Here is an 8,425-nt window from a genome sequence, read left to right on the forward strand (position 1 = left end):
AAAATATTTCTTTAATAAATAACAAATATATTTCTATAACATATATATTTATACACCAAATAAAAAATATATTTCTACACCAGATAACATATATATATCTACATCAAATAACAAATATATTTCTACATCAGATAACATGTATATTTCTACACCAAATAACAAATATACTATACTAATAAATACCAACATATAACATAACAAAATATCACTCATCTAATTTCCAAAACAGCCCCCACAACTTAATCTTATTTTATTTTCAAATCTTATTATATTAAATAATAAAATAAGACACTTAATAAATCAACAACGCATCACAATAATCATATAAATCACATAAGTCATATAAATAGACTCTAAACTCAATAAAATATTCAAATAATAAAATAGGGCGTTACAAAGATTGATGGTGATTTTAAATTTATATTTTTAGGAAAATTAAGAAAAATAGAAATGATTATATGTTGTGAGCCCATTGTATACTTGTGTACTTTTCAAATATAGCCCTTGATCATCACTCTTAAATGACATGTGGACAAAGGTTAACTATTTTTGAAAACAAACTAACGGAGAGGACCAAAAGAGGTAACGGCAGAAGACATAAGGGACCAAATTGAGACACTTTATAGTTAGGGGAACAAAATGAAATCTGAAAATAAGTTAAGGGACTGTCATACCCCAATTTTTGACCTAAGGCCCCACTGACACATGTCACTTGACTCTGATCGATCTCTGATTTTTCAGTAAAAAATTTTTGGCAGGGAGGTATTTTAAAATACCTCATTTTTTGATTCCGAGTCGGACCCTCTTTTCTCTTTTTTCTTTCCGTCTTTTATTAATTTTAATTTTAAGATTAGTTACTATTTTTTATATTTAATAATTTTTATTTTCCATCTTTTAATTTTATTTTTCTTTACATAATTTAGTTTAATTTGTTTTTATTTTATTTCGTATTAGATTTATTTTATTTTTATTTTATTTCTTTTTAATTAATTAGTGTCCAAAAAAACAAAAGTGTCAATAGGTCCAAAAATAAAATGTCCAAGGTCTAAAAAAATTTCAAGTCAAGTGTCAACTTTAACATTCCTTTTTCAAAATTCACCATAATTGTCCATCATTTCCATTAAACCAATTTTCCATTTTTCATCAACCTCCTCACCTATAAATAGAGCCCTCATTCCACACAATTTCACACACCAAAAGTTCTATTGAGTTGTCAAAGAACTTTTCTCTCTTCTCCCAATTTAGCTTGTGTTGACGAGCTATTCTTTTCTTCTCCCTCCTTTTTCTGTCCCTTCGGAATAAGTCCCTTCGGAATTTTGTCCCTTCGGTAATTTTTGTCCCTTCGGTTGTCCATTTCTTTTATTTTCTTGCATTTTATTTCTTTTTAGCATTTTAATTATTGTTATTTATTTTCCAGCAATTAGAATGTATTTAGGTCCAATGTAAATATAAATGAGAAAAGTGTGTGGGTGTGTGTGTCCTTTTATTTCTTTACCGCCTTATATATATCCAAAAATGCAAAAAAATTAGATTAGGGATTTTGTGGTGATCCAACGTCACTACAAAAATCCACGCGCTTTTATTTTTATTGCTCCGTTAGTTTAATTTTTATTTATTATTCCAAAAAACAACAAAAAACATGCAAATAATCAAAATCACAAAAATATTTTCATAATAAACATTGATCCAAATCAAGTGACCGCGTTTTTATTTTATTTTCTTAATCAAACTTCAATCAATTTAACTTTACTTTAAGTCTCTTTTTTCAATATTAAAAAATACAAACAAATTCTAATTTGCCACTTGGCTTTTCATTTTAAAACCTTTTTCAAAACTAATAAAAAACACTCAACAAATCAAACGTCAATTTCTACCCCGAACTACGAGGTTTTGATCCCTCACGGGTACGTAGGCAGAGGACAATCGTCCTTTCAAATCAATAAAAATGTAGATAAATTAGGTCTCATTTTCTTCTTTTCTTTTAATCATCGCATTAATTTTTTTTTTCAAAAGCAAGCAAATTAAATTAAATAAAACCAAGAGGTTCCTGTAGAGTAATACGGACATAAAGGGTGCTAACACCTTCCCTTTATGTAACCAACCCCCGAACCCTAAATCTTTTCAATATGGGGTGTTTGAACTTTTTTTCCCTTTTCTTAAAAAAATTAAATGTTCAGTCGTGAAATAATATGTGAGTCAAAAGCTAATCAAATAGCCTTGATCTCCGAAAAATGACGCGACAGAAATGGCGACTTCACTGGGGACCCCCTAAGAGGGTTGAGCCTAACTTGGCTTTATTTAAATTTTGTGCTATAACTTGCTTAAAACAAAAACAAAAATAAAAGATAGAAATACGTGTATATATGTTCTCTCTTCTTCTTTCTTCTTTCTTAAACGTGAGTGGTGAGATAAGTTCTACACCCGGACTTGAGAGAAATATAAGATAGGAGTGGTAGACTCATAGTGGCATACCGAGAGTATACTCGTGTCTTGTCAAACGTGAGTTAACCACACTTAGCGGAGGAGCTTGAAGTGATATATGTCGGCGTGTGTTTTCACGGTTTAGACTTTATTACTCTTAAGTTTCCAATGAAGCTAAGGACCTTTAGTAACCCTTAACCCATCTTGGCTTTTAGGACGTAGTGCGGTGGCTAACCGGGTGTTTTCTCGGAATTAGTCGACACGCGATACTATACTCAAACGAGACTTTCCTACGAATGTTGTTGGACCGGGTGTTTTCTCGGTATCCAATAAAATTTGGAAGTGGTCAAGGACTTTGGGAACTTGGTAGAACCCGTGATACAGGTACATTTGAAACCATAGTCCCTACCAAATGGCGTTGTTATCCTTAAACATTTTGGACTTAACCTCACCATGCATTCCATGTTCCTTAGCATAATCATGCATACATGCATTCATTCATAAAAACTTTTTTTTTCTCACTAATATCGAAGGACTTAGATAAGTTCTTGTAAACATCAATGATATGGACCTTGTAAGAAGGAACACCTACAACTTCAAAAACCTTAACTAAGCTTTAGCTTTTGTTAAGAATTTTTTCCTTGGTTTCGTTCTTACTTTTGAAAAGGGAACCAATTGCAACATCTTCACAATTTTCAAATAAAACAATGTTCCTTATCAAGTTTACAATTACTTTGACAAGTCCTTCAAAAAAAAAAAAAAGTGTCTATTTTTGCATAAGCATAGCATGCATACATAATTTCAAGTCTTAGTCTTACACTGTGTCTTTTCTACTAAAGGTCAATCCATCTCAAAGTTGTCCCAACTGTCCTCGTCCAAAGTCAACTCGCACCTACAACACTCGGGCAAACAAAAAAAGAGAACGTACCAGTTTGAACAAGAAATCCACAAGCATTCGTGAAGAGGTAACAACACTATTGACGTTCCTTCCGCTACTTTTTGTTCAATTAATGTTTGTTTGTTGATTTTCGCTTTTAAAAAAAAAACATCCTTTCGTCCCGCCCGAGATGAAAGTGATCTTGTGTAGGGCTTTTTGCTTCATGAATTGTCATCATTAATAAAAAAGTCGTCTTGATCCCGACCTTGCTTTTATTTTATGCTCTTTTCTGAAAAATGGTAATATAAAAAACCAAAAAAATTCTTTAATCATTCTCAAATATCTGCATAATCATAACTTTTACTTACTTGTCAAATTCAATAATCAAATCATGCATTAATAAACCCGTTGAACACAATAACCATGTACTCTCTACCAACTTTGAGTTCCTTGTACCCGAAGCTGAAGAAGAGGAGAATGAAGAGACTCCCAGCAAGATCTCTCGCCCACTGGGGCATCTTAGCCGTCAAAGCTGCAAACAAAATATCAAAGAAGATTGTCCAAAAAAATTGCTTTCATTTACAAAGACTGGCACGAGATGCTACCACTTGCACTTCATGAGTATTGTCCGGTAGTACACACTTCAACAGGGGCAACCCCCTCCTTCCCTCAAGTATATAACATGAAGGTCGTGCTTCCTGTGGAGGTCGAAGTCCCGACAATAGGAGTTTTGTCGAAGTCCAAGCTTGATTGAACTTAAAATGCATGACGACCTTGTACAACCATGTCAAAAGAGGTTGAAATAAACTTCCAACAAGAAGGTTCGTCCCCGCAAAATTCAAGAAAGAGACTTTGGACGCCTAACTATGAAGGTTCATGTGCAATGACTTTTACAACTATGGATGGTGACAAACTTGCACTTCCTATGAATGCCGGTGTAGTCAAGAAATACTCTGTCAAATATAAAAGCTCAATAAGTCGCAAACCTGAAAAGGCGGCTTAGGCAAAATGAGCGTCTCGGTGGACTGAAAACCCAAAAGGGCGGTCCAGGCAAAAGTTAGAGACATGAACAAAAAAGATTATCCTGATAGACCGCAAACCCGAAAAGGCGATCTATGCAAAAGTTAAGGATCAAAAGACAAAGTAACTGCATCCGGTCAGGCACAATCCACTTGGGGCATCCAGCCATCAAAAGACCTCCGATACGAAGCATATGCAGATCAAAGACTCGGAACAGGGCCATTCGAAGTTGTTAGGGAGAATAGCGGTTATTGTTTTCAATGTACCATCCCATACATTTACCATTTTCCAAATTTTTCAAAGATCCGTGGAGCCATGCCATTGTTAGGTCACCACTCAATTCATCAAATTGGAGCCTATGCCTATTTGTTTGGAACTCTCATTTATTCTATTTGCAAAATTTATTCTACTTTTTATGGCAATACTTAAAGCAAAAATTTTCAAAAAAAATACAAAAACTTTTTTTTACATCTTTTGAAAAGTGTGAACAACAAACACACTCACTTTGAACTCATGAGTAGGGGAAGCGTACCTCAACATTCGCCTCGAGAACGGTTACACTCCAGAAGAGAAACAGGGCTAAGCACTATGGAAATGACCTCTGCCTTGAACAAGATGTTGTCACAGCCAAAAAATATATATATACAAAAAAAAAAAAATACAAAAAATCAAAGCTCGCTAAGTTGAAAACCTGAAAAGGCGGCTTAAGCAATAGAGAGCGTCCCGGTGGACTGAAAAACCCGAAAGGGCGGTCCAGGCAAAAATTAGGGGCACAAAAAAGGAATATAATCCCGGTGGACTGAAAATCTGAAAGGACGGTCCAGACAAAAGTTAGGGATTTTAAAAAAAAAAAAAAAAAAAAGACGACTGCTGAAGCATACCAATGGAAGAATACTCTCTGCTGGTTTACAAATTGCGACTTTCTTCCAAACTTTTTATCAACAATGGGCTTACCCCCAGGAGGCATCAATTGCTACCTTGTGCCAGGTTCTTACATCGCCAATGGCTCAATTTGTTCACAATAGTATCATCTCCAAGGAAGTTTGTCGAGTGTTTGTACTGCGATGTCAGTCCACCTCCCATCTTGCCTGTCTTGTCTCGTTTCATCGAGTCACCTGTCATATACAGTCTATATAGTCATGCAGTTGCATATTTGTATATTCACACATCCATGCATTCATACAATCATGCATTCATCAATATTTTCACATATTCGTACGTTTATACGTACACATCATATGCACAACATCAATTCACACATAATTGCATCAGTCGTCCAGAATCTCGATTCGGTCGTGTCTCTTCGGTTCAGTCTTAACTTACCATTGTGTCAAGCCGCAAGTTTCTACAAATAAGCCTCTTCCATTTACCTTCTTATTGTCAAAGTGTCATCCCCCGCGTGAAGCCGTGCTAGTCATGACACTAATCAAACTTCAATTTCAATTTCAAAAAGTGTCATCCCCAGCGGTAGCTGTGCAAGTGGTATCACCAGTCAATTTCAACTCTCAATAGTGTCATCCCCAGTGTGACTGACCAAGTTGTCCTTTCATTCTTACCTTTGTTAAGCTATCTCATCGATAGTTAGGTAAAAGTATCATTTGTCTTTGTTAAGCTATCATTTCAACGATAGTTAGACGATGGTTTTTCTTTCATTCTTACCTTTGTTAAGCTATCTCATCGATAGTTAGGTAAAAGTATCATTTGTCTTTGTTAAGCTATCATTTCAACGGTAGTTAGACGGTGGTTTTTCTCTCATTCTTACCTTTGTTAAGCTATCTCATCGATAGTTAGGTAAAAGTATCATTTGTCTTTGTTAAGCTATCATTTCAACGGTAGTTAGACGGTGGTTTTTCTCTCATTCTTACCTTTGTTAAGCTATCTCATCAATAGTTAGGTAAAAGTATCATTTGTCTTTGTTAAGCTATCATTTCAACGATAGTTAGACGATGGTTTTTCTCTCATTCTTACCTTTGTTAAGCTATATCATCGATATTTAGGTAAAAGTATCATTTGTCTTTGTTAAGCTATCATTTCAACGGTAGTTAGACGATGGTTTTTCTCTCATTCTTACCTTTGTTAAGCTATCTCATCGATAGTTAGGTAAAAGTATCATTTGTCTTTGTTAAGCTATCATTTCAACGGTAGTTAGACGATGGTTTTTCTCTCATTCTTACCTTTGTTAAGCTATCTCATCGATAGTTAGGTAAAAGTATCATTTGTCTTTGTTAAGCTATCATTTCAACGATAGTTAGACGATGGTTTTTCTCTCATTCTTACCTTTGTTAAACTATCTCATCGATAGTTAGGTAAAAGTATCATTTGTCTTTGTTAAGCTATCATTTCAACGATAGTTAGACGATGGTTTTTCTCTCATTCTTACCTTTGTTAAGCTATCTCGTTGATAGTTAGGTAAAAATATCAATCGTCTCTGTTAAGCTATCAATACGATAGTAGACAATCATTTTCCCCAGTGAAACTACATTCCCCTAGCGGAGTCGAACCCCTTTTTTCTTCAACGAATTCGGGTATCCCGTTGTTATTTCTCATTCGAGTCAAATCATCCTGCATTCATAAATTGCATCACATGCATCCATAGCATCTTAGGTCAAAAATTGTTTACTTTGTATTTAAGTCTCTTCGACTCGTCAAATCAAAGATTTCATCTTCAAATCTCCGGACGAAGAAACTTAAATAGGGGCATCTGCCACACCCCAATTTTTGACCTAAGGCCCCACTGACACATGTCACTTGACTCTGATCGATCTCTGATTTTTCAGTAAAAAAATTTGGCAGGGAGGTATTTTAAAATACCTCATTTTTTGATTCCGAGTCGGACCCTCTTTTCTCTTTTTTCTTTCCGTCTTTTATTAATTTTAATTTTAAGATTAGTTACTTTTTTTATATTTAATAATTTTTATTTTCCATCTTTTAATTTTATTTTTCTTTACATAATTTAGTTTAATTTGTTTTTATTTTATTTCGTATTAGATTTATTTTATTTTTATTTTATTTCTTTTTAATTAATTAGTGTCCAAAAAAACAAAAGTGTCAATAGGTCCAAAAATAAAATGTCCAAGGTCTAAAAAAATTTCAAGTCAAGTGTCAACTTTAACATTCCTTTTTCAAAATTCACCATAATTGTCCATCATTTCCATTAAACCAATTTTCCATTTTTCATCAACCTCCTCACCTATAAATAGAGCCCTCATTCCACACAATTTCACACACCAAAAGTTCTATTGAGTTGTCAAAGAACTTTTCTCTCTTCTCCCACTTTAGCTTGTGTTGACGAGCTATTCTTTTCTTCTCCCTCTTTTTTCTGTCCCTTCGGAATAAGTCCCTTCGGAAAGTCCCTTCGGAATTTTGTCCCTTCGGTAATTTTTGTCCCTTCGGTTGTCCATTTCTTTTATTTTCTTGCATTTTATTTCTTTTTAGCATTTTAATTATTGTTATTTATTTTCCAGCAATTAGAATGTATTTAGGTCCAATGTAAATATAAATGAGAAAAGTGTGTGGGTGTGTGTGTCCTTTTATTTCTTTACCGCCTTATATATATCCAAAAATGCAAAAAAAATTAGATTAGGGATTTTGTGGTGATCCAACGTCACTACAAAAATCCACGCGCTTTTATTTTTATTGCTCCGTTAGTTTAATTTTTATTTAATATTCCAAAAAACAACAAAAAACATGCAAATAATCAAAATCACAAAAATATTTTCATAATAAACATTGATCCAAATCAAGTGACCGCATTTTTATTTTCTTTTCTTAATCAAACTTCAATCAATTTAACTTTACTTTAAGTCTCTTTTTTCAATATTAAAAAATACAAACAAATTCTAATTTGCCACTTGGCTTTTCATTTTAAAACCTTTTTCAAAACTAATAAAAAACACTCAACAAATCAAACGTCAATTTCTACCCCGAACTACGAGGTTTTGATCCCTCACGGGTACGTAGGCAGAGGACAATCGTCCTTTCAAATCAATAAAAATGTAGATAAATTAGGTCTCATTTTCTTCTTTTCTTTTAATCATCGCATTAATTTTTTTTTTTCAAAAGCAAGCAAATTATAGCACATTAAATTAAATAAAACCAAGAGGTTCC

This window comes from Medicago truncatula, chromosome 3, assembly GCF_003473485.1.
Source record: "Medicago truncatula cultivar Jemalong A17 chromosome 3, MtrunA17r5.0-ANR, whole genome shotgun sequence".
Taxonomy (NCBI): domain Eukaryota; kingdom Viridiplantae; phylum Streptophyta; class Magnoliopsida; order Fabales; family Fabaceae; genus Medicago; species Medicago truncatula.